The sequence below is a fragment of the Macaca nemestrina genome, chromosome 7 (assembly GCF_043159975.1).
Source record: "Macaca nemestrina isolate mMacNem1 chromosome 7, mMacNem.hap1, whole genome shotgun sequence".
Classification (NCBI taxonomy): domain Eukaryota; kingdom Metazoa; phylum Chordata; class Mammalia; order Primates; family Cercopithecidae; genus Macaca; species Macaca nemestrina.
The window spans coordinates 54,214,126-54,240,130 of NC_092131.1; the positions used below are offsets into that span (position 1 = coordinate 54,214,126).

Genomic DNA, 26,005 nt, shown 5'->3' on the forward strand with positions numbered 1-26,005 from the left:
AGGGAAATCAGCATTGCCATTCTTATTTTATAGGCAGAAAATCCCCAGCACCAAGGGATTAAACAATTTGTGTTGGAACGAGATTTTACTAACTCCATAGAAAATGGACCTAAAATTTAAACATGGATAAACCACATCCTTTATTTAAACAATATTTTACAGTCTACGATGAAAGAGTACTTAGAGATGGAATTTCCAGATTGGCTGTTCATGAGTTCACAGAAAAATTGCACAACTTTCCATTCATTCAGCAAACACGTATTCAGTCCACAGTGCTAGGCACTGTGACAGGCCCCAGAGTTACAAGCTCATCTAATAATATTACCTTCTATCAGGGAAAGCATAAGAAGACACACATGTAAAGAAAAAAAATGACATGGATACTGTGACAGTAAAAAAAAATCTGTATATGTTACAGCAAGAGCCCAAAGAGAAGACAAGTCCTGAAAGATCACTCTGTGTTCATGCTGTCCTGTGTCCGCTTGGCGACAGAGAGAATGCTAGCAAACACTAAAAGAGTTGCAATCCTTGCCAATTGCAAACCCACAAACAGGCGAACATAATATATGAAAGTGCTAGAAATCATGAGTGCATGTGAACATAGAATGCTATCTTTTGTGTCTAGTATCTGAAATGAGATTGTAATTATTTTCCAAATCTTCAAAAAATGGGCTTTGGAGTTTCCTACAATTTGACTTTGAAATCATGATTCTCTGCTAATGGTTATCTTGCCAAAGTAGAGCCTTATCACGGGGAGAGCCTAAAATCAACCGAGAGGTTAGATGGTTGGGAGAAGGATGGAGTTCCAGGACTTGTCAAAATTAAACACAACTTTCAGCCCGCTTATGCACTTTTTTCTTGAAACATTCTCTTACATTGACTTTGGCAACGCCTATTTTCCTGGTTTCCTTCTAACTTACCAACATTCCTTCATGGTCTCTTTTGCTGACTCATCCTCTATCTTTAATGTAGAGGTTTTTCAGGGCCCTTTTATTTTCTCACTACATTCTTTTCCTTGGCCATTGCCTTTTCTACCATGACTTCTGTTACAATAGAAATGTCAATCACTTTCACCTGTCTTCAATTTAGATCTTTCCTCTAACACCCGGATATGTAATTCAACTCTTAATTTGATATCTCACTTGGAAGAGTTACAAGCCTCTCTGAAAAAAATCCATAGAGGATGGAATGTATGGCATTTTCTCTGCAACTTCCTCCCTGTCCAGTGTTATCTACCTTGGAACTATTGCCTAATTTAGAGGGACTCTCTAACCTGAGTACACCTTTGAAACATATGAGGGCTTTGAAATATACCTGCTCCTGGACGCTCTGCTGAACCAGTTAAATCAGAATTTCTGTTGTGAAGGTCTCCACATGAGTTTAAGGTACGGCGAGGTTAAGACTTGCTGAATATGTTGCTCAACTTGGAAATCCATTTGTCTTGATCTCTCCCTTCTCATTATCCTTTTATAGTCAGCCACCTGTTGATATTTCATCTACTAAATAGCTCTTGACTCTGTTTTTATCATCAAAGCCATCACCAAGGTACCATCTTCACTGGCCTGAAATAATCTTCTAACTGTTCTCGTTGCCTCTATTCTTAGGTTATATCCAAGCCATTGTCCACAATGCAGCCAGGGCGATTTAAATATATCCGATCAATCACTTCCTTGCTTAAACATTGCACTGGCTTTCTGCTTGATTTTAAAATAAGCCACAGATACTTATGGCCTATACATATGTGAATATAGGGGTAGAGTTTTTGTTTGTTTTGGTCTGATCAGCTAATTTCCTCATCTGTACTCCTCTGGAACATATCTTCCTGACCCCCAACCTACCGGGTGGGCATATGATCAGGTCTCTCGGGGTGCGGATGGTGATCCAAGCCTTCCAGGTTATCAAGGGTCCTCCTGCCTTACAATTTTGGGGGCCAGAGTAGGAGCAGCTTTGCCTCTGGTTTCATAGTGGAAAGGTACGAATTTGAAGCTCTTGGCAACCATCTTTCTCCCCCCACCTCACAGGGTCAAACCCAGCACTCCTGGCAACTGGGGGAAATCTTCTATGATTAGTTATTTGAGTAATGTTTTGTTTATTTTCCAGCTTTCCTGCTCAACTGTTAGTTCCATGAAGGCAACAGCCATGCCTGCTTTGTTCACTTGAAGTATCTTCGTTTCCTAACACATAGAAAGTCATCATTTTTTGACGGATGAAAGAATGAATGAATGCCTAGTCTTGGAGACATCGACTTGCAACAAAGGTTAGATGAAGGAAACGGATGCCAGTGGAAGATTTGTGGATCTGTTTCACCAGATTTCACTCTGCTGACTCAGCAAAAGGGTCCCCAAAGAAAGTATGTATGATATATGAATGCCTAGCCACCTGTCTTGGAACACGCAGGGATTTCTTTAGCTTTCTCCCACCAGGAGATGCTCCCCTGGCATTTTTCACTACTCCTCTTCCCTACAAAGGTAAAATTTATGTCCTGATAATCACAGTGGGCTGCTTTATTGTATAATCTGACATCAGAATGGAAAGAGAGAGTATGCTTTTTAAGTTTCTTAAAATGTAGTTCTATTGAAAATAGCTGTTGAGACACATGCATAAAATAAGCTGCTAAGGAACAATAAGAGACATGATAGAGTTATAGAAATGTGTTTTGTGTTCCACCCAGAAAATATTATGCAATATGAGGATAAATTCATTCCTTAAGAATTTAACAAAAATTTATACAATCTTCTATGATTTTTGCTTCGTAATGTAATTAATTCACTAGAGCTCCTGAGGTTTGAATGTGGTCGTTTGGTTTTGGTGGAAAATAGTTTGACATAGTCTAAAAAGCAAACTCTAAAAATGTATCTATTTTAATTATGAATACATTATGACTCAGATTTATCCCATCTTTGAACTTCGCCCCGTCTTCAACCTATACTCCCCAGGGTAGGGATTAGGGCTGAGATGAGATCAGGGATGGGCCAGTGACAAGGCGGGGGGAGGGAGGGTATAGAAATGAGGACTCAAAAGGCTGGCAAACTACATTGAAAGAGGAATCACATTCTTACCACACTTGCACATCTCAGAAGGAGCCACCCATCATTCTAAGTCAGGAGGCTGCTTGTTTTCAGTGAATTCACTTGTATTATGTGTACCTCAGTGCCTCAGATTTCTCTCGGAAATGATCATTGTTATTGCCATTTTCTTTTAGTTAATACATAGATGTGTTCATTTAATGGAGATACTCATTCTGGTCTTTTTATTTGAAAAACCTGTAGGATGAACACCTCTGTTTTAAGTTGACTGCTTGATTCTATGAGCCTATTTGAGTGGTTACAGATTATCCACTGGGCAAGGTGGAGGTGGTAGCAGGAAGAGGATATTTGTAGCACAATAGGATCTCATATTCTCCAGATTTTACAGAAAACACTCAGTTCAATTTCTAACAGTTTCCTCAGTAGCCCTTTATATTTAAGCATCTAATTTATTGTTAAACTCCTTCAAAATGGAGTTTTTGGGGAAACAGGTGATCAGCGTTATAGCCTAACCCGATCAACTCTAATATACTTTAAAAGCCTGTACTGCTTTTCTGATTTTTTTTTTTTTTTTTTTTTTTGAGACGGAGTCTCACTCTGTAGCCCAGGCTGGAGTGCAGTGGCCGGATCTCAGCTCACTGCAAGCTCCGCCTCCCGGGTTCCCGCCATTCTCCTGCCTCAGCCTCCCGAGTAGCTGGGACCACAGGCGCCCGCCACCTCGCCCGGCTAGTTTTTTTTTTGTATTTCTTAGTAGAGACGGGGTTTCACCGTGTTAGCCAGGATGGTCTCGATCTCCTGACCTCGTAATCCGCCCGTCTCGGCCTCCCAAAGTGCTGGGATTACAGGCTTGAGCCACCGCGCCCGGCTGCTTTTCTGATTTTAAAATTAGAATATATTCATACAGAATAACATACTTTCTATATTCAAATAATCTAGAGGTGAGATTTTAAAACAGGAACATTCTCCATTATCAAGTCTGAGGTTAGGGATGGAGTAAAAGTCAGGAACCAAAGCAAATTGATTGTGAATTGCTGATGCAGAAGCTTCACGGTCTGTGACTTGCATGGGCCCTTTCAGGAGACCTAGGAGGGCCCCAGTCATATGTCCATATAGTCCCTTACTTCTATAAAATGGATAAAAATAAAATATTTTAACTTCAACCAATGAAGGCTTTTCTTTCCACTGTCGCCTGCTCTGGAGTGGCACTGGGTTGCCACAGGCATTTTGGAGAGCGGGGTACAGGACAGCTGAGTTGGGGATCCATTTAGGTTTAGGTCACAGGATCTGCTGTTTGCGGTCAGATCCAGGTAGAGCTATTTAGCCATATGTTTTGGTGTAGAAATTACTTCCAGAACCACTCCTACCATCCATTGCTCCGACCTGCCAACATTATGAAACAAAAGTGTGGAGCCAGAGCTTGCATGTGGGCACGTGCTCGAGCAATGGCTGCAAGCGCTGAAAGTCTGTGGGTGATGGAGGAGAAATACGGTTTGAAATATACAAAGCCAGAAGCTAGTGTGTGGAAGATTTTTCCAATCATCAGGCAAGTACAATTTTAAGAGAATCATTCAGTGCTCATCAAAACAAGTTCTCTGCTTCCAGGAAGCTGCTTAAAAATGTATTTGATAGGCCGGTCATGGTGGCTAACACCTGTAATCCCAGCACTTTGGGAAGCCGAGGCAGGTGGATTGCCTTAGGTCAGGAGTTCAAGACCAGCCTGGCCAACATGGTGAAACCTGTCTCTACTAAAAACACAAAAAATTAGCTGGGTGTGGTGGTGCATACCTGTAATCCCACCTAGTAGGGAGACTGAGGCAGGAGAATCACTTGAACCCAGGAGGCAGAGGTTGCAGTGAGCCAAGATTGTGCCAACTGCGCTCCAGCCTGGGCAATAAAGTGAGACTCCATCTCAAAAAAAAAAAAAAAAGTATTCGATATATTTAGAGGTATTTTAGAAATCTCTCAAGAGGAAATTTATCAGAATTACTATGTTTGTAGGACACACATATGTAGAAGTACTACAAACAATCTTTGTGAAGTTACATATTTCATTCATCCCAACATGTCAATTACATGGATATATTGGAAAAATATTTACATGTCTGACTTAAAATGCTGACAGCAACAATAACATAAGACTTATATCAAGTACATTGACTAGTTATTCAGTTTTGTCCATTCAAAGAGTATTTAAGAGTGGTCACTGCATAGAGAAAACTTGAGATGTGCTGAAATCTTACAGTTCATATATGAAAAACCTGATAGAAGGTTCCTCAAATTTGACAACATCCTAAGAATTTATTAATATATGCATTGCCTGTAAAAATTATGATGCTAAGAGCAACTTTTCTAAACTATTAGTAATCAAAAATAGATTTTGATCAATGATCCTAGAAGAAAGAGAATTATCTTTCTCTTTTAAGGATTGATCTTACAAAAACAATGGCATATGAAGGGATTATCAGGAAGATAATCAAGAAATGTAGTCAAGAAACGTAGAAAAAATTATTCAGAGGTATGCTAGGCAGTTCATTAAAAAATTGTTTCCTTGTTGTTGATGTTTGTGCTTTTCCAACTTAAACAAATTATTTGTTTTTTTTCTCATTTTAAACAAATATTTGTTTTCATATCTAATTTAGCCTTTAAAAAAAATCAAATATAAGACTTAGGTCCTACAAGACTTGACTCCAACACTAGTAAAGGATATTATTTTCATGTTTTTGAAAACACGGAGATTTTACATGTTTACAAGGTGGTTTGACATCAAATGGCTGCATTAAAGTGTTAGATCAAAATGCCCTGCTTTGAACCAGACCCATCCCAGGGGCGAGGCTTGGGCATTGCAGGATCAAACCTCACACTCACAAAGTAAGCCTTTGACTTTATCTCCAAGTGATCTTGTAACTACAGTTACCAGGAAAGTAGAAGTGATTCATCACAAACCTTTCTATGTGTGTCCTATTATCACACGACATGACTGGGATGCACTTGAGTTGATATTAAAAATAATTATCTTATGACTAGCACATTACAGTGCGTTGGATTTTTTTTCTTGTTAAAGGCATTGCTTTGTTAAATGTAAACATTTAAAAAAGGCCAGTTTCTGTAACCTGGCCTTGACCTTGGGAAGGTTCTGCCATGCCTCTGGCACTGACCCTTGGGCTGTGAAGGTTGTGCTGGTCTGGATTCTGTTTCTTTAACTGGGTGCCTGGCACACAGTAGGGTCTCAAATATTAGTTTTTTGCTTCCCTCTTCCCTTTACTCTTTTCCTTGGAGCAGTTTTTTTTCCTGTCAAGTATGAGGAAATTTTACAAAGCAAAATCATACTAACACATTCCAATGTATTACCAAATGACTGTCTTTATTAAGCTGTCTAGTGCATCAGTATCCAGGTTATGGGCTGTGCAATACAGTACCTAGGAACTGTCTTCACACCTGGAGTAGTTTTTCATTGGTTCACACAGGACTGCAACTAAGCCAAGTAACAATAAACCAGAGTGAAATGCATTTACCAAGAGGAAGACTGAAGAGTGATATACTTAAACTCTAGTCATTATCCTATAGATAGAATAATAGTAAATTATCATAATGCTAAATTGTAAACATATATTATGATATATGTGGTGCTTCCAAATTCATCATCTCATGAAGTCTGTTTAACAACTTTTTAAGTGTGGGTGTCACCTTTATCCCAATTTTAGAGAGAACAATACAGTGTGAAGAATTAAGTGACTGCTCCAAGATACCTTAGCCAATAAGCGAAGAAGCCAGAAGTTGGACCCCACACTATATGACTTTTACGACCCCTGAGTTTTTAAGGCATTTATATTATTGCTATTCAAGAACAATACTAATCTTTTTGATAGCCCCTGTCTCTCCCCTTAACTCTACTAAGATGGAAATCCCTGTGGAAAAACCTTAGATGTAGGATAACGAGCAAGAAGCAGTTCTTGCTCTGAAAAAGTTGACAGTCTGGGGACACATGTGGCCATGTAAACAGTCAACTGTGATACAATATGTACAGGGATCTAAGCGGCATAAATAAAATGCAAGGAATCAGTGAGTGGAAGAAATCACCAGAGAAGAAAATATTTATAGTCTCTCCCAACTTTAGCCATCAGATGCCTCCATATTGATGCCCAGTTATTAATTTTCATGTGGTTGTAATTAATACAATTACTTAGAATTACGGTACATTAACTTCTGCTGCATCTTGGAGTCACTCCTAAGTTTATACAGCAAATATGTCTGGAGTTTAAGTATTTGAAAGGGATAGAATACAATTTCACCACAGTACTAATGTGTTTTTCCATTTTTCATCCTAGTTATCTGACTTTTAAGTTTATGTAGTCTCTTAAATTTTAACATCTTTTCATCTGTATTTTCTATTGTAACTAAGTCCTTGTCCTTGAGATCAAAATGAGGCATTTCATGCCATCTAGCTATAGTTAGGCCTTGAATCAGATTTCCGGTTGGAATGAATTACTGTTTTAATTTTTTTTTTCAATTTTTAGTTTTGTTTTTTGTAGAGCTGGGGTCTCACTATGTTGCCCAGGCTAGTCTTGAACTCCTGGATTCAAGAGATCCTCCCCTCTTGGCCTCCCAAAGTGCTGAGATTACAGGCGTGAGCCACCACGCCCAGCCCCAAATTACCAAATAAGTGGCTTTCAGCTCTTGCTTTCCCTCCATTTAATCTATTTTTATTTGATTGTGTGGCACATGAAGAGGTATGCGGAATTATATATCTTATTAATTGCTGCTCATGAAAAATATTAAAAGCAAATACTACTGAGTCGCATGGAATTAAATCCATCTATGAAGACAGAGATTATTTCTTTGCCTGAGATAATTTAGGGAGTTTTTTTGTATTTAAATGAAATTATATGCTGAAATTGTTTTTGCTTTTGTCTGTCAGCATGGTGTCTTGGTTATGAACGCATTCTAGCATTATGAATTTTGTGCTGGTGATTTTCCCAATTCCCCTCTACTACATGTGAAAATAGGATATTTGCTGGTGATAAATTCAGATAGATTTTTCTAAGTTTGTCCACTAAGCAGCAGACTAAATTAACTGCTTAATTTAAATTTTAAGGGAAGATCCTAGACTTTAATGCCTCCATCTGCTGAATGTTGTCTCAAATATGCCCCACATAGAAATGCTTTGTCCTTGTCTTATTCCATTCTAGTCTCCTTGTGTTTTTAAAAACATTTAGCCCCTCCCAACACTCTCTCCTTTGTACCTTAGGGCAGGGACACATGTATTTGCAAAGCCTCTGTTTTCATATTTAAATTTTTTCTATTTTTCAGAGAGTGAGGGTGCATGTTCCCCACTCTTTTTCTTTTGATGCCTCTCACCCATATGGCTTGTAGCTTCATTTTGTTTGGCTTGTTCATTTGCTTGAGTTCTTTCTCTCCTCAATATCATTATCCTAGACCATGGACTAAGGACCAATCTTCCTTTTTTCACACCATTCTCTACCTACCCGTGCACTATACTCACACAATCAGTTCACTTTAAGTGTAAATTGGTGACAAAATTGATAGCCTTTGAGTTACATGTAGCTCTCAATGTCAGGATTATTTTTCCCAAATTACAAAACTTCTTATTTAATCAGACTTAGAGAAAAAAATCATTGGCTCACAGACCTGAAAAGTCTAGGGGTGGAACTTTTGGCATGTGTGGATCCAGCGGTGCAAACTTCCGACTTCCTCCGTGAGGTGGGCCTGGCAAAACTGACAAATCCAATCCCAGCAGAAGAAAACCTTTTCCTTCCTGACATTGCAGTGCAACCTTTCAGATCAGCTCTTAATTGAACCAGTTCGAACCAAAACCAGGAGAACTTAGGTGGGGGAAGTGGTATCCAAATGAAAAGAAGGGTGTTAGTACAGAAGATGCGGGAATGAATGCTGGCTAGGCAAACACAAATGTCCATTATAATCTCCTTCCTAGGCAGACTGTGATCCTTTCAGAGTTCTTATTTCTGTATTTGGATTTTGAACCCTACCCACCTGTATCAAAAATACTGTGAAATATGACATTTTCACTTAATACTAATAGAAAATCATGACTGAAGAGTAACAGGATGGTTCAAATTTCATCACTTCTAGAAATGTGGCAGGAAATAAATGTCTGCTATTTCCTCATCTCTATGGGTACTAACAATAGCTTGGGCAATAAGGAAAGTTCTTGGCAGACTGTGTAATACGTCTCTACTGTTGACCCCACATTCCTGAGCCCTGATACCTTTGTGTACTCTTTAGTCTCAGAATGTAGCTCTATTGCAGAGTTTGCTTGGTGTTGGCCTGGTTCATCTCCATCCAGAGAAAGGCATGCTGGGTGCTTCACAGTTGGATTCTGGCCATTTGATGGTGACACAAATTATTGCCTAATGTGTGTTGTATGTCTTACTAGCTGGGTTGCTTTGCTCAAGAGGCTTAACCTTGCCAATCTTTAGCTAACGTCCTATTAAATTCCTATTTCACAGGGTGGCTTTAAGGGTCATTTGAGTCAATGTGAATGTAACTTGGCAATAGACCTTGATCGGTAACTGGAGGTTTTCATTGGAAACACAATCTGAGAGCACCAACCTCCTACTTGGACTTCTAACTCTGCCCTTTCAGAATTTTCTTCTGTCTCATTTTGTCATCACATCTCCTTTACCTGTTCACCTGTTTGGTGAATTCTTTTTGAGCTTATTATAGTTTTTATTGCACTTATTGAGTGCACACTACATCTAAGCATCTTAGATTGTTCATCGTTTGATCCTCACAATGAGACTATAGGTAAGTAGTATTTATTTTTTCCATTTGATGGATAGGGACACTGAAGCTTAGACAGGTTGTACAGAAGGAGGGGGACAATTGATCATAAATTTGTGAAGACAGGCCTGGTTTTGGCCAGGCATGGTGGCTCATGCCTGTAATCCCAGCATTTTGGGAGGCTGAGGCAGGAGGATCACTTGAGCCCAGGTGGTTGATGCTGCAGTGAGCTGATGGCACTGCTGCACTCTAGCCCGAGTGATAGAGTAAGACCCTGTCTCAAAAGAAAAAAAGAGGAAAAAAGACAGGCCTGGAACTTGGGTCAGAATCAGTCTGATATCCTTGTTCTCATTAAATGCATGGTTTGAGAATTTCTGTGTGCATAAGAATCACCTGCAGTGTATTCAAAGTGCAGATTTTTGGAGCTCACCCTCAAAGGTTCTGATGTGATGGCCCTGGAGTAGGCTAGGGAAGACTGCATTTATAACAAAATTACCAAGTGATTCTCCACAGGTGGTCCTCAAGCCACAAGGCCACAGGTGGACTTCAGATGACTGAACTCCTTTTCTGGGGTTTCCTATCTTTTCCAGTTTCTCTGGGCAAAGGATTGAAATGCACTGCTACCTAAAGGTCCTTGGATCTGCCCTGTTGCCGACAGCACAGTTGCCTTCTCCTGGCTTCCTACTTTTTCAAACAATTCCTTAACCCTTTGAATATCCAGCTAATCTGACCTCCCTTTGAATCTTTAGTACCTGAACATAGGTTGAGAGTGCATATATTAGCCTCGTTCCTATTAGTATCTGCTGAGCACTTTGCATATAGCAGGAACTCAACAAATATTCATTCTTTACTATTGTATTGTGTAAATATCCATTTAGTTCTCTTCAATTTATATGTTTGGTTTTCCTCAGTGAGGTTGTAAGATGCTTGAGAAGAAGGACTGGTCTTCAATTTCCTCTGTATTACCTAAGGGCTCTCTGTATTTAGAAGATTCTCAGCAAAGATTGCTGATTCATTCAGTTACAATAGAAGGTGTGTAATCCATGTTTGTCGAATTAATTAACCATCCAAAGGTAACCACTATTCTTTCATAGATGATGGGATTTTTGTCTCTGGAAATCATTTGAACATTTACACTTGGTTTTCCACCTTAAATACTCAGAGGGAAGGAAACAAAAAATAACCCAATTTTAGCCTCAGAGGTAAAATATTTAACTACTCAACATTCTTTGTTTTGCATAAAGAAATATTTAACCAAGATTCCTCAGGTTACAGTCAGATGGTCAAATTTTCAAAAACAAATGTGCACACACAAGTAGGCAGGCATGATTTACCTCAAAATGCAACTGCTTCTGGATTATGTCTCTACTTCTGTTTCCTTATAGGACCTCAAGTTTTTTCTAAAGCTTAGATTAGTTGAATGAGTGTTTTGTCTTTCAGCACAAAAGTCATCATCAAAGACAATTCTTGAGAACCCTGAAGATTAGTCATAGCATAAATAGTTAGAGGTAGAATTATAAGATAAAATGCCTGCCTTCAAGAAGTTTACAATCTAATTGGAGTGACAGTAAATGAGCATAAATAATAATTGAGAATAAACAATTGTTTGTGTTAGGAATTTCTAGAATCATAAAGATCATCTAGTTGAAACCTCTCACTTTTCAAATAACAGGGTTAGGTTGGAGGAAGAGATACTTAGCAGTAAAATATTGTGGCCAAGGTCATAGAGAATGCAAAAGGTTAGAGGCATAGCCTGAACTAGAGCCCTGTTCCCTGTTCTCTTATTTATAGGGCCTTTTCAGACCTCAGCAAAACCTAAACTAAGAAAAAAATTTGCATTTTGCAGGAGCATTAACAACCTGATGGGGATGACCAGGACTAGAAGGCTTGTCAGACCAAGGGGTTATTAGTCATATCAAGGGGTGAACATCAGGGGATTGCAGCCAGGAAGTTAATTACTATGGAGATGGGTGTATGAGTCATACAATCTCAGATGAGGAGGCAGAGACCAGGATCAAGAGCAGTGCTGGCCAGTAGAAATATAATTTGAGCCACAAATGGAGGACACATATATAATTTTTAAATTTCTAGAAGCCATGATAAAAAAGTAAAAGGAAACAGATGACATTAATTTTAATAATGTATCTTAATTAACCCAGTATCTCTAAAGTATTATTTCAAAATGTAATATAAAAAATAATATATTTTGCATTTGCTTTTGTTTATTAAGTCTTTGAAATCCAGTATATGTTTTACACTGACAGGACATCTCAAATGTTTAATAGCAATAAGTGGCTAGTGGCTTCCCTTTTGGACAGTAGCTATCTAGAGGAATCTCACTGACAGAACAAATTAAGCAGTATATGCCAAGAAAATTGACTTGGTCTGAGAATCTCCTAGAGAACACTGCTCAAACTATGATATGTATAGAACTTACCTAGGGATCTGACTAAAATTCAGATTCTGATTTACTAGGTGTTATGGATTGAATGTGTCCCCAAAAAAACCTGTGCTGGAAACTTACTCCCCAAAGCAACAGTGTTGGGAGAAGAGGACTAATGGGAGGTGTTTAGGTCATGAGGAGTCTACCTTCATGGATTGACTAATGCCAGTTATAAAAGGGCTTGAGGCTGCAAGTATGATCTCTTGCTTTCTCTCTCACCCTCTGTTGCCCTTCCGCCTTCTGTCATGGAATGATAGAGCATAAAGGCCAGTGTGAGATGTTGGCCCCTCAATCTTGGTCTTCTTAGCCTCCAGACTTGTAAGAAATAAATCTTAGTTCTTTAAAAATTTACCCAGTCTCAGGTATTCCATTATAACAGCACAAAACAAACTAAAACACTAATTCTGAGGTAGGTCTAGGATTCTGCATTTTTAACAAGCTTCAAGTGATGCTGATGCCCTGGTCTGCCACCCACACTTTGAGTAGGCAGGTTAATCCAGGAGATCAGTCATGGCCGGGAGACATAAACAAATAAGGAAGTTCTAAGTAGGCCGATCAGAATTTTATCAGTAGAGGGAAATGTTTCTCCTCACTGAGTTCCTTGGTCCATGAAATAGGAACGTCTACCAATTCCTCTGCCCTCTCAAAGAAGTAAAGGGTGCTTCTTCCACACTCTACCCCCTTCACTCAACCCTTTCTATAAGACACAGCAGTGACATATCTGGGTGGAGACATTGGGCAATGGTCTCTGTCCATGAGTGGCCTGATGTCCCACTGCTTTCACCTGCTCAGAGACACCTGTCCTGGCACCTGAGCATCCTCTTTCTGCTCCCTTCTCCCATGGGAAGTGCATCTCAGTCATTAACTAATTCATTCCTTTCAGAAACCTGTATCTTTCTTTCCCTGTTTTATTCTCATTTCTATCTATAGGTGATATAGTTTGGCTGTGCATCCTCACTCAAATCTCATGTCAAGTAGTAATTCCCAATATTTGGGAAGAGACCTGGTGGGAGGTAATGGGGGGTGGATTTCCCCCTTGCTGTTCTCATGATAGTGAGTGAGTTCTCACAGATCTGGTTGTTTAAAAGTGCATAGCATTTCCCCCCTCACTCTGTCTCTTTTCCTCCTGTTCCAACCATGTAGGATGTGCTGGCTTCGCCTTTGACTTCTGCCATGATTGTAAGTTTCCTGAGACCTCCCCAGCCATGCTTCCTATGCAGCCTGTGGAACCGTGAGCCAACTAAACCTCTTTTCTTTATCAATGACCCAGTCTCAGGTGCATCTTTATAGCAGTGTAAGAATGGACTAATACAGAAAATTGGTACCAGAGAAGTGGGGCATGACTATAAAGATACCTGAAAAAGTGGAAACAGCTTTAAAACTGGGTAATGGGCATATTTGGAACAGTTTGGAGGTCTCAGAAGAAGACAGAAAGATGAAGGAAAGTTTGGAACTTCCTAGAGACTTGTTGAATGGTAGTGACCAAAATGCTGATAGTGATATGGACAGTGAAGTCCAGGCTGAGTAAGTATCAGATGGAGATGAGGAACTTATTAGGAACTGGAGCAAAGGCCACACTTACTGTGCTTTAGCAAAGAGCTGGCAGCATTATGCCCCTGCTCTAGGGATCTGTGGAACTTTGAACTTGAGTGAGATGATTTAGGGTATCTGGTAGAAGACATTTCTTTTCTTTTAAATTATACTTTAAGTGCTAGGGCACATGTGCAGAACATGCAGGTTTCATACATAGGTATACATGTGCCATGTTGGCTTGCTGCACCCATCAACTCCTCATTTACATTAGGTATTTCTCACAATGCTGTCCCTCCCCCAGCCCCCACCCCATGACAGGCCCCAGTGTGTGATGTTCCCCGCCCTGTGTCCAAGTGTTCTCATTGTTCAATTCCCACCTATGAGTGAGAACACGTGGTGTTTGGTTTTCTGTCCTTGTGATAGTTTGCTGAGAATGATGGTTTCCAGCTTCATCCATGTCCCTGCAAAAGACATGAACTTATCCTTTTTTATGGCTGCATAGTATTCCATGGTGTATATGTGCCACATTTTCTTAATCTAGTCTATCATTGATGGACATTTGGGTTGGTTCCAAATCTTTGCTATTGTGAATAGTGCTGCAATAAACATACGTGTGCATGTGTCTTTATAGTAGCATGATTTATAATCCTTTGCGTGTACACCTAGTAATGGGATGGCTGGGTCAAATGACATTTCTAGCTCTAGATCCTTGAGGAATCACCACAGTGTCTTTCTGGTGGAAGACATTTCTAAGCAGCAAAGCATTCAAGATGTGGCCTGGCTGCTTCTAACAGCATATGCTCATATATGTGCACAAAGAGAGGATCTGAAACTGGAACTCATATTTAAAAGGGAAGCAGAGCATAAAAGTTTCAAAATTTTCAGACTGATCATGTGGTAGAAAAGAAAAACACATTTTTTTTTTTTTTTTGAAACAGAGTCTCGCTCTGTGGCCCAGGCTGGAGTGCAGTGGCGCGATCTCGGCTCACTGCAAGCTCCACCTCCCAGGTTCACACCATTCTCCTGCCTCAGCCTCCTGAGTAGCTGGAATTACAGGCACCCGCCACCATGCCCAGCTAATTTTTAGTATTTTTAGTAGAGATGGGGTTTCACTGTGTTAGCCAGGATGGTCTTTCTCTCCTGACCTCGTGATCCGCCCGCCTTGGCCTATGAAAAAACACATTTTCTTAAGAGGAATTCAAGGCTGCAGACATTTGCATAAGTAAAGAGGAGCCAAATGTTAATAACCAAGACAATGGGGAAATGCCTCCAGGGCATTTCAGAGACTTCAAAGCAGCCCCTTCCATCACAGGCCTAGAGGCTCAAGAGGGAAACATGGTTTTGTGCACCAGGTGCAGGGCCCCGCTGATCTCTGCAGCCTCACAATATGGCACTCTGTATCCTAGCCACTCCAGCTCCAGCTGTGGCTAAAAGGGGCCAAGGTACAGCTTGGTCTATTCCTTCAGAGGGTGGAAGTCCCAAGCCCTAGTGGCTTCCACATGGTGTTGGGGCTGCAGGTACACGGAGGGTAAGAGTTGAGGTTTGGGAGCCTCTGCCTAGCTTTCAGAGGATGTATGGAAATCACTGCAGTGTCCTATGGAAAGGGTTGGCTGAGGGGTGTAGAGCGTGTAAGAATCACGTTTTATTTCTTTGAGAGTGCAGAATGACTGGTAGAAGTTCCTATTTCATAGGCCAAGGAACTCAGTGAGGAGAAACATTTCCCTCTGCTGACAAAATTCTGATTGGCCTACTTAGAAGTTCCTTATTTATTTATATCTCCTCACCATGGTTAATATCCCAGATTAACCTAGCTCTCAAAGTGTGGGTGACAGACCAGGGCATCAGCATCACCTGAAGGCTTGTTAGAAATGCAGAATCCTAGACTTATCCCAGACCTAATGAATCAGAGTCTACATTTTAATCAGATCTGTAGGTAAGACCTGTGGGTATTAAGTTTCTATGTAAATGTGGGTCTGTGTCTGGGCTGTGCATCTTGTCCCATTGGCCTATTTGTCTACAACTATTTTAATAAATGTGTAACACATTTTCTTAGTTCCAAGAAGTTTATAATACATCTTGATTATTTTATTTAAAAAAAAAAAAAACCTTCTGATAGGATTCAGAAAAACAATACCCTAGAATATTTTAAGCTGAAATAACTTGAGGAGATGACTGAAACAGGAAGGTCATGCTCACCTTTCCCAGCCCTTCTTCCCCAAAGCAGGTCATAAAATCTGGGAAGGATCATCTGACCTTCCCCTGCAGCAGGTCCTAAGACCCTCATTGAGAGGCGCCCTCTGTAGACTTGGAGGAAAAAGTATCCTTATCTCCAAAGATCCCTCCTGAGTGACTTGGTGCTGTCTTCAAGATAATGAGTGAGTTCTTGTTCTGTGTTCACGTGAGATTTGGTTGTTTAGGGTTCACAGACAAGAATCTGAAGAAATAGGCCTTGCAAACATTCCCCCAGTTCATTACCATTAGCTCATACCCTTTTTTCCCTACCATTTTTCTCCACATTTTTTCTGCTCTTCATCAAACCTAGCTTAAAGATACACAGATTTATCCATTTCTTCAGGTGTTCATTTTCTTGTGAAGGCTTTTATGTCACATAAAACTTATTAAATAAATTTGTATGCTTTCTCTTGTTAATTTATATTTTATTATAGGAACCTCAGCCATAAGCCTAAGGAAGGTGAAGGAAAAGGTGCTGTTTTCTTCCTTGTATTACCTGCCCCCGACCCATATTGTTTTTCATGTTAAATGGTATTAAATTGATTGATTTCTGCAATTTGATTATTTTGTGTAAATTTCAGAATGAATTTGTTAAGTTCATGAAATCTTTAAGGGAATTTGATTAAATTGCACTGAAATTAGGGATTATTGACATAGATATCTTTACAGACCATACAAAGAGTTGATATCTGTTTGATAATGCGTAGTCCCATGTCTCTTTCTTTAATTTGATTTTTTATAACTTTGTAGGAATCCATCGTTGGATTGGATCCATCCTCATTTCACTTTATAACATAACTCCAAAGAGACTGTTATTTTAATTTTCTTGGGGGGTGTTTATACATTGTGGTTCTTATATAGCTTGGATAGTTTAATAGTGGTATTTTTTAATGTGCTAAGGAATGCTATAAAGGGTGTGAGTGACTCTAGGGACAAGTGAGAAAATATTTAAACTATGGGAGGGGAAAAGACAATCCAGGTTAGAATTGCCAGATAAAATACAGGACACTTTATTAAATTTAACTTTAGATAAACAATAAATTTTGTTTTAGTGTGAGTATGTTTTATACAATATTTGTGAACTTGTCAGGGTAATCAGCAGAATAGCTTAGCTAGAAAAGAAGATATTATTGCAATTCCAACAGGTAGAGACAATGGAATACTGGAGTCAGGTCATACTGGCTCATGAGAGAGCTGATTGTTAAATTTCTAAGAGTTTTGTGAGTCAGTTGTTAAGCCGTTGGTAGCTCAAAATTAGTCATGGTAGGTGCATGTACACCAGAGAAACAGGCCCCTTTCCCAGCTGTTTAGCATCGATCAGCACATCAGTGGATAGAGCTGAGTTGGCCAAATTATGAGTCTTGAGTTCCATTCTAAGGAATGGGCACCTGCTAAAGATTTTGAGTAGGTAGATAACACAGTTAAAAAAATATATCAGGAAAATTAATTTGATAGCAGTGGGTTTGTGAGACAGATTAGAGTGAAAGAGATTGAGTCAGGAAATTCTTACAATGAATCAAGTTTGAGGTGAATAGACTTGAGCAAGAAAGATGACAGGAGAGAGGAAAGAAGTTAAATGCTAAGAATATTGGAAAAGGGAGGATTTGAAAGAGTTGTGACTGTCTTTTTTCGCTCAATCTCTATGTCTGCAGATGTTTGAGTATAATGTTTCAAGCTTGAGAGAAAGGGAAAATGTTGGTGTACTTGGCAGATAAATAATGATGTTCAGGGAAGTCCATTTGGGAATAGATGTGGCAGTAGAGGCTGTGAATAGATTTGCTCTAATGAAAACTGTGTCAAGAGAAGAGAATGAAGGGACTGTTAATTAGTGGAAGTCCCTTGTGTTTTTTGCTCTTTTCTTAATGTCATGTTTCAATGAAGTAAATTTATATACAACCAATGCACAGATTTTAAGTGTGTAGGTCTATGAGAGTTTTAAGACATATTTACATCCATGCAATAAACATCTTAAGGTTTCCTCATATCTCCAGTTCCCTCTACCCCAGACATAACCACTGTTCTGACTTCCATTATCATAGATAATGTTCTTGAATTTAATTTCAATAAAATCATGAAGTATATTCTCTTTTGTGTCTGGGTTCTTTCATTTAGCATAATGATTTTGAGATCTATCCATGCTTTCATGTGTGTGAGTAGTGTTTTTTAAATTAACAACTACAGTTTATAATATAAATATACAATTTGCTCATCCATTATCCTATTCATGAATATTTGGGCTGTTTCTATTTTGGGGCTATTATAAATATGAGTACTATAAAGATTTTTGCACAAATATTTTTGTGGGCATGTAGTTTCATTTATCTAGAATATATAACTAGGAATGTAATTACTGTATCATAGGTTAAACCTATGCTTAACTTTAAAAGAAACTGTCCAAGAGTTTTTCAAAGTGGTTGTATCACTTTACACTGTCACTAGCAAGGTAACAGAGTTTCAGTTACTCAACATTTTCACCACCTTACTAATATTTTGTATGTACATTCATAAAAAATATTGGATATTGGTCAATAAATTTCATTTCCTTTTTTGTGCTATATCCTTGTGAAGTTTTAGTATCAGGGTCATGGTGGCCTCATGTATTTGTCCTCCATATTTTGCAAGTGTGTAGAATTGATATTATTTCTTCCTTAAATGTTTGGTAGAATTCATCAGTGAAGCTATCTGGGCCCAATGTTTTCTCTGTGGGAAGATTTATATTTACAAACTCAATTTCTGTAACATATATAGGACTATTTAAATACTCTATTTCTTTTGGTTTCACTTTGGGTAAGTTTATCTTTTGAGGAACAAGTGCATTTTTATTTAATAATTTGGTAAGTTCCTTGTTATCTAAGAAATTTAGAACTTATTTGCATGAAGTTGATTATAATATAGTCTTTTTATTCTCTTACTATCTGTATAATCTCCAGTGATATCTCCACTTACCTTTCAGTTATTGGTAATTTTGTTTTATCTCTTTTTTGTCTTAATCAGTCTTCTCAGCATTTTATCAATTTCATTAATTTTTGTCAGAGAACAATTTGACTTTGCTGATTTTCTTAATTTTTGGTTTTCTATTACATTGATATCCACATTTATCTTTATTCTATTACTTATTATATTTACTTTTGCTTAATGTGCTTTTTGTTTTCCATCTTTTCAAAATGAAACTTTAGATGATTAATTATAGATCATTTTTTCTTTTCTAACATAAGCATTTAAAGTTATAAATTTCCCTCTAAGCATACTTTAGGTGCATCCCATAAATTTTGAGATATCATGTTTTCCTTTCCATTCAGTTCAAAATATTTCCCAAATTCTCTTGTAATTTTTCTTTGTTCCAGGAATTATTTAGAAGTGTGCTGTTTAATATCTAAATATTTGGGGGAATTTTCTAGATTTTTGTTATTGATTTCTAATGTAATTACTTTATGTTCATCAGAGAACATATTGTATAATTTCATTTCTTTTAAATTTATCAAGATTTGTTTTATGGCACAGCTTATTATTTATCTGGTAAATGTCCCATGTGCACTTGAAAAGAATGTGTTTTGTTATATTTAGGTGAAGTGTCCTAAAAATGTCAATTAAGTCTAATTGCTTAGTGGTGTCTTTCAATTAAAAAAATTATTTCAATAGTTTTGGGAGAACAGGTGGCTTTTGGTTACATAGATAAGCTATTTAGTAGTAATTTCTGAGATTTTGGTACACCCATCACCCAAGCAGTGTACACTGTACCCAGTGTGTAGTCTTTTATCCCGCAATGCCCTCCCATCCTTCCCCTTGAATTTCAAAGTTTATTATATCATTCTTATGCCTTTGTGCCCTTATAGCTTAGCTCCCACTTATATGTGAGAACATATGATATTTGGTTTTTCATTCCTGAGTTACTTCACTTAGACTAATGGTCTCCAATTCCGTCCAGGTTACTGTGAATGCCATTATTTAATTCCTTTTTATGGCTGAGTAGTATTCCATAGTGTATATGTTGAGTTTGGGTTTGGATTGTTCTTGTTTCTCTAGTTCCTTGAGGTGTGACCTTAGATTGTTTATTTGTGCTCTTTCAGACTTTTTGATGTAGGCATGTAATGCTACGAACTTTCCTCTTAGCACTACTTTTGCTGTATCCCAGAGATTTTGATAAGTTGTGTCACCATTATTGTTCAGTTCAAAGAATTTTTAAATTTCCATCTTGGTTTCATAGTTGACGCAAAGATAATTCAAGAGCAGGTTATTTAATTCCCATGTATTTGTATGGTTTTGACAGTTCCTTTTGGAGTTAATTTCCAGTTTTATTCCACTGTGGTCTGAGAGAATACTTGATATAATTTTGATTTTCTTAAATTTATTGAGACTTGTTTTATGGCCTATCATATGGTCTATCTTGGAGAATGTTCCATGCACTGATGATTAGAATATATATTCTGCAGTTGTTGGGTAGAATGTTCTGTAAATATCTGTTAAGGCCATTTGTCCTAGGGTACAGTTTAAGCCCATTGTTCCTTTATTGACTTTCTGTTTTGATGACCTCTCTAGTGCTGTCACTGGAATATTGAAGTTCCCCACTATTATTGTGTTGCTGTCTATCTCATTTCTTAGATATAGTAATAATTGTTTTATAAATCTGGGAGCTCCAGTGTTAGTTGCATTTTTATTTAGCATTGTGATATTCCTGTTGGACTGATCCTTTTATCATTATATAATGCCCCTCTTTGTCTTTTTTAACTGCTGTTGCTTTAAAGTCTGTTTTGTCTGATATAAGAATAGCTACTCCTGCTTCCTTTTGGTTTCCATTTATGTAGAATATCTTTTTCCACCCCCTTACCTTAAGTTTATGTGAGTCCTTATGTGGTAGGAGTGTCTCTTGAATCCAGCAGATACTTGGTTGGTGGATATTTATCCATTCTGCCATTCTGTATCTTTTAAGTGGAGCATTTAGGCCATTTACATTCAAAGTGGGTATTGAGATGTGAGGTGTAGTTCTATTCATCATATTAGTGTTTGTCTAAATACCTTGTTTTTTTTTTTTTCATTGTGTTATTGTTTTATAGGCCCTATGAGGTTTATGCATTAAGGAGGTTCTATTTTGGTGTATTTCGAGGATTTGTTTCAAGATTTAGAACTCCTTTTAGCATTTCTTGTAGTGCTGACTTGGTAGTGGTAAATTCTCTCAGCATTTGCTTGTCTGAAAAAGACTTTATCTCCTTCATTTATGAATCTTAGTTTTCCTGGATGCAAAATTCTTGGCTCATTATCAATTTGTTTAAGGAGGCTAAAGATAGGACCCTAATCCTTTCTGGCTTGTAAGGTTTCTGCTGAGAAATCTGTTGTTAATCTGATAAGTTTTCCTTTATAGGTTAGCAGATGCTTTTGTCTCACAGCTTGACTTCAGATAACCTGATGGCTAAGTGCCTAGGTGAATATCTTTTTGTAAATTTCCGAGGTGGTATTTGAGCTTCTTGTATTTGGATGTCCAAATCTCTAGCAAGGCCAAGGAAAATTTCCTCAATTATTCCTTCAAATAAGTTTTTCAAACTTTTAGATTTCCCTTCTTCATCAGGAACACCAGTTATTCTTAGGTTTGGCCATTTAATAGAATTCCAAATTTCTTGGAGGCTTTGTCCATTTTTTAGATTTTTTTTTTTTTTTGTCTTTGTCTGATTGGGTTAATTTGAAAGCTGAATCTTCAAGCTCTGAAGTTCTTTCTTCTACTTGTTCTACTCTACGTTAAAACTTTCCAGAGCATTTGGCATTTCTCTAAGTGTGTCTTTGATTTCCCAAAGTCGTGATTAGTTTTTATTTAATATATCTATTTCTCTGGAGAATTTTTCATCCATATCCTGTTTTTTAAAAAAATTTCTTTAAGTTGTTTTTTACCTTTCTCTGGTGTCTCCTTGAGTAGCTTAATAATCAACCTTCTAAATTCTTTTTCTGGCAATTCAGAGCTTTCTTCTTGGTTTGGATCCATTGCTGGGGAGCTAGTGTGATCTTTTAGGGGTGTTATAGAACCCTGTTACCAGAATTGCTTTCCTGGTTCCTTCTCATTTGGGTGGACTATTTCAGTGGAAAGATCTGGAACTCAACAGCTGCTGTTCAGATTCTTTAGTCTTATGATGTGATCCCTTGATGTGGTTCCCTCCCCTTTCTCCTAGGGATGGGGCTTCCTGAGAGCCAGACTGCAGTGATTGTTGTTGCTCTTCTAGGTTTAGCCTTCCAGCGGAGCTACCAGGTTCTGGACTGGTGCTGGGGAATGTCTGAAAAGAGTCATGTGATATGATTTGTCTTCAGGTTTCCCACCTGTGGATACCAGCACTTGGTTTGGTGGAGTTGGCAGGGGAATGAAGTAGACTCTGTGAGAGTCCTTCATTGTAGTTTTGTTCAGCATTCTGGCTTTCTTGAATGCTGGTTATGCTAACAGTGAAGCTGTCATGTGGGCAGACTAAGGACCTCTGGGTAACCAGGATATGCCAGGCAGTGGTATTAGCTGTTGTTTTCTCCTTCCTGGGAGCAGGGTTACTCTGTCATGCATTGCTGTAATAGCCTCAATTGGTTGGCCTCCTGCCTGGAGGTGATGCTTTCAAGAGAACACCAGCTGCAGTAGTAGAAGGGGGATATAAGTTTGCCCTAAGTTAGCCAGGTAGGTATTCTGGTTTGTCTGGTGATGAGCAGGACCATAATGCTCCAAAGAGCTTATGTCTTTTGTGTTCAGTTACCAGGGCAGGTAGAGAAATGCTACCAGGTAGGGAAAGGTTTAGACAGGCCTGACCTCAGACCCTCCTTGGGCAGGGTTTGTCACGGCTACTGTGAGAGATGCGAGGATGGTTCTCAGGCCAATAGGGTTATGTTCCAGAGGGGATTATGGCTGCCTCTGCTGCCATATAGTTTGCAATGGAAGAGGGGGATAGCTGGTAGTGAAAGGCCTCAGCCAGTTCCCACACAGTTGGCAAGGCCAGTCTCATTCCCACAGTACCCCGCTAATAGCACCAAGTTTAGATCCAGTCAGTCTGCACATGGAACTCAGACCTTGCCCCAGGCCTAAAGCTTCCCCACTGAGAAAGCAAGCACTGTTTTCAGGCCTTGTCCCTCCCTGTCTGCCTAATGTTGGTGGCAGCTCCTGTGCTTATATCTGCAGCAGTTCCTGTTTGCTCCCCGAATTCTGCTCAAGACAGTTTGTTCCCGGTCGAAATTATTACAAAATTCAGTTGGAAGCTTCTTTTACCCCATGACCCCTCCCTAATTCCACTGGCTGCCTTCCCTGAGGGCCCCTGTTAGATATAGTCAGGGATGGCTTCCCTGGGCTCAAGTTGGGGACTGGGAGTGCCTACAAGGCTCTTCCCACTGGTGCTTCTACTTTTATATTTTGCTGACTCCCCAAATTTGTTTCAGCTCTAGGTAAGGTTAAATCCTTCTTCTGTGACCTGGCTTTCAGAGTCCGTGGTGGAGATGTATGTTCAGAGGCAGATTTTTCCCCTCACACTTTGGGTACTCACAGTGTTTCACATCTCGCAGAATTGGCAGTGGCGTGCTGCTTCTTTCAAAGGATGTGTGAGATGTGTGAATTCTTTTGGTTGTCCTGGTATGTTCCCACACTGGTTCTTGGAGAAAACATTCATGTGTGAGTCTCCATACTCTGTTCTGTGTGTCCAAGCAAGAGTTGCAAGTTAGCTCTGCCTCCTATCTGCCATCTTCCTCCCTTTCCCTGCTCAAGTTTTCCAAATTAATTACTGACTTTATGTCTTCTTGTTCTATCAATTATTAAGAGAAGGGTATTAAAATTTTCAAGTATAATTATAAATTCTTCTATTTCTTTTTGCAGTTCTGTTAGTTTTTGCTTAATGTGTTTTGAAGCTCTATTATTAGGAGGATATACATTTAGAATTGTTAGGTTGTCTTAATTAATTGATTCTTTCATTATAATTGAATGCCCTTTATTCCTGGTAAAGTTACTTGTTCTGAGTAATATTTTATGTGATGTTAATAAAGTTACTCTAGTGTTCTTCTGGAATAACTTTTTAAAACCTATTACTTTTGTCCTACCTGTATCTTTATTTTTAGAGTAGATTTCTTATAGACAGGATATTGTAAGTGCTTTTAAAAATTAGGTTGGACATTGCTCTTTTGTTGCTGCCTTTTTTATGAGGGTGTTTGTTTAGACCATTTACATTTTAAAAACAGCTTTATTTAGATATGATTGGCATACAATATAGCTAACCCATTTAAAGTGTACAATGTAATGTGTTCCAGTATATTCACAGGATTGTTCAACCATCATCATAGTTTCATTTTGGAGGGACCATCTACATCTAATATAAATACTAATATGATTGGATTCAAATCTGTCATCCAGCTATTTGTCTTATTTTAGTCTTGTGGGTTTTGTTCCCTCTTTCTCTTTTCTTCCTGCTTTTGGATTATTTGTTAGTGTTCCATTTTTATGTTCACTATTGGCTTATTAGTTCACTAAAAGATTATTAGCCATACATCTTTGTTTTGCCATTTTAGTGATCACTGTAATCATTATAATGTGTATTTTTAACATATCATAGTCAAACTTCAAATATTATATCACATCACATATGGCACAGTTCAGATTCACTCGTTAACAGCTCTGCAACTAGAAAGGAAAGAACTCTTTATTCCCAGCTCCAATTTGAAAAAAAATCTCACGAAAAGGCTCTTAATAGCCTGGCTTGGGTCATATGACTATCTGTGGCCCGAACACTGTGGCCAAGGATGTAAATTCTTGTAGGAGGATGGTAGTTTTAATTCAAAATATGGATTGAGGGTGAGGAAAGGAGATTTCCCTAGTGTTATTGAACCTATAGATTTACATTTTTATCAGAAGTAAATTTTCAAAATACCTGTAATGAAATCCTACATCTTTATTAAAGTGATTTTTCTTTTTCTTTTGTTTTAGAGACCACTTATTGCTCTTTTACTCAGCCCAGAGTGCAATGATCACAGCTCACTTTAACCTCAAGCTCCTGGACTCTAATAGACTCACGCCGTGACACCCAGGCTAATTTTTAATTTTTTCATAGAAACAGGATCTTGCTGTACTGCCCAGGCTGGTCTCGAACTCCTGGCTTCAAGTAGTCCTCCCACCTCAGCCTTCCAAAACACTGGGATTACAGACATGAGCCACTGTGCTTATCCAAAGTGATTTTTCAAAGTCTGTGATGACTACTCAAGACATGGAAGACTCTTTTGGAATAGATTTTATAAATGCCAGTAAGATTGCTTGATAAATAAGGCAGAAACACTTAGAAGATTAAATGTGTAAAATGATGATCCCCCCATTTATGCCTTACATTTTGTCCAGTTGTAGTAGCAGCCTTTGCAGCCTTTGCAGTAGAACTCCCTTTACCTTGAACTTTCACTAAAACTGCAGTGCTCATGGAAGCTATGTTTGTGCTATGTGAACCAGACCCTGTTGTTATAGCCAACTGGCCCAATATTACACCCAACTCAAGCTGGGGTGATCAGATTCTCTTTTGTGAAATTTTTAATTTGGGGTTTGGAACTAATTAATCACTGTCTCACACTGGAACTCTAACAAATAAACCATAGCTGCCAGGGAGTATGGTTTTACAATGTGGACTGAATAGCAAGGAAAGCCACTGTGAAAAGAGGAAGGAATGAGACCAGTTGAGGAAAGAAGCAGAAACAGAGAAACTGTCATGACCTCTTTCCATTCCCGATTCCAGGCTTGGCTACATTCTTATCCTTGGGGTCCATGAGACATACAGTATATTCCTTAAAATTCATTTCTACTTTTGTTTAAGCTGGCTTGAGAGGACTTCTGTTTCTTGCAATCCAAAAGTCTAGGCCAAAACTTCAAATATACAATTTTGGAAGAATTTAAGAAGTATTTGTCAGTTCAAGTACTATCTTAAGGATGAATAAAAGGCATAAAAACTAGGATTCAATTTTATACTAATTCATGACAAAGTTTTAATGTTTGTGGACAATGTATCATCTCTTTGGCAAAGTTTTAAAATAAAATTTTAAG

General features: G+C 38.5%; 1 long non-coding RNA gene across 2 annotated transcripts in view; it reads left to right on the forward strand.

The window, feature by feature from the left end:
* The first annotated feature begins 2,106 nt into the window (after window positions 1-2,106).
* Window positions 2,107-26,005, forward strand: part of LOC105481802 (uncharacterized) — a 43,624-nt gene continuing 19,725 nt past the window's right edge. The window contains exons 1-2 of one of the 2 annotated variants that reach the window (XR_987190.2): window positions 9,727-9,809; window positions 13,372-13,407. This is a non-coding gene — a long non-coding RNA (uncharacterized lncRNA). Of the gene's footprint in view, window positions 2,351-9,726; window positions 9,810-13,371; window positions 13,408-26,005 lie in introns of those variants that run through there. The other variant, XR_011625360.1, reaches the window with a different exon arrangement.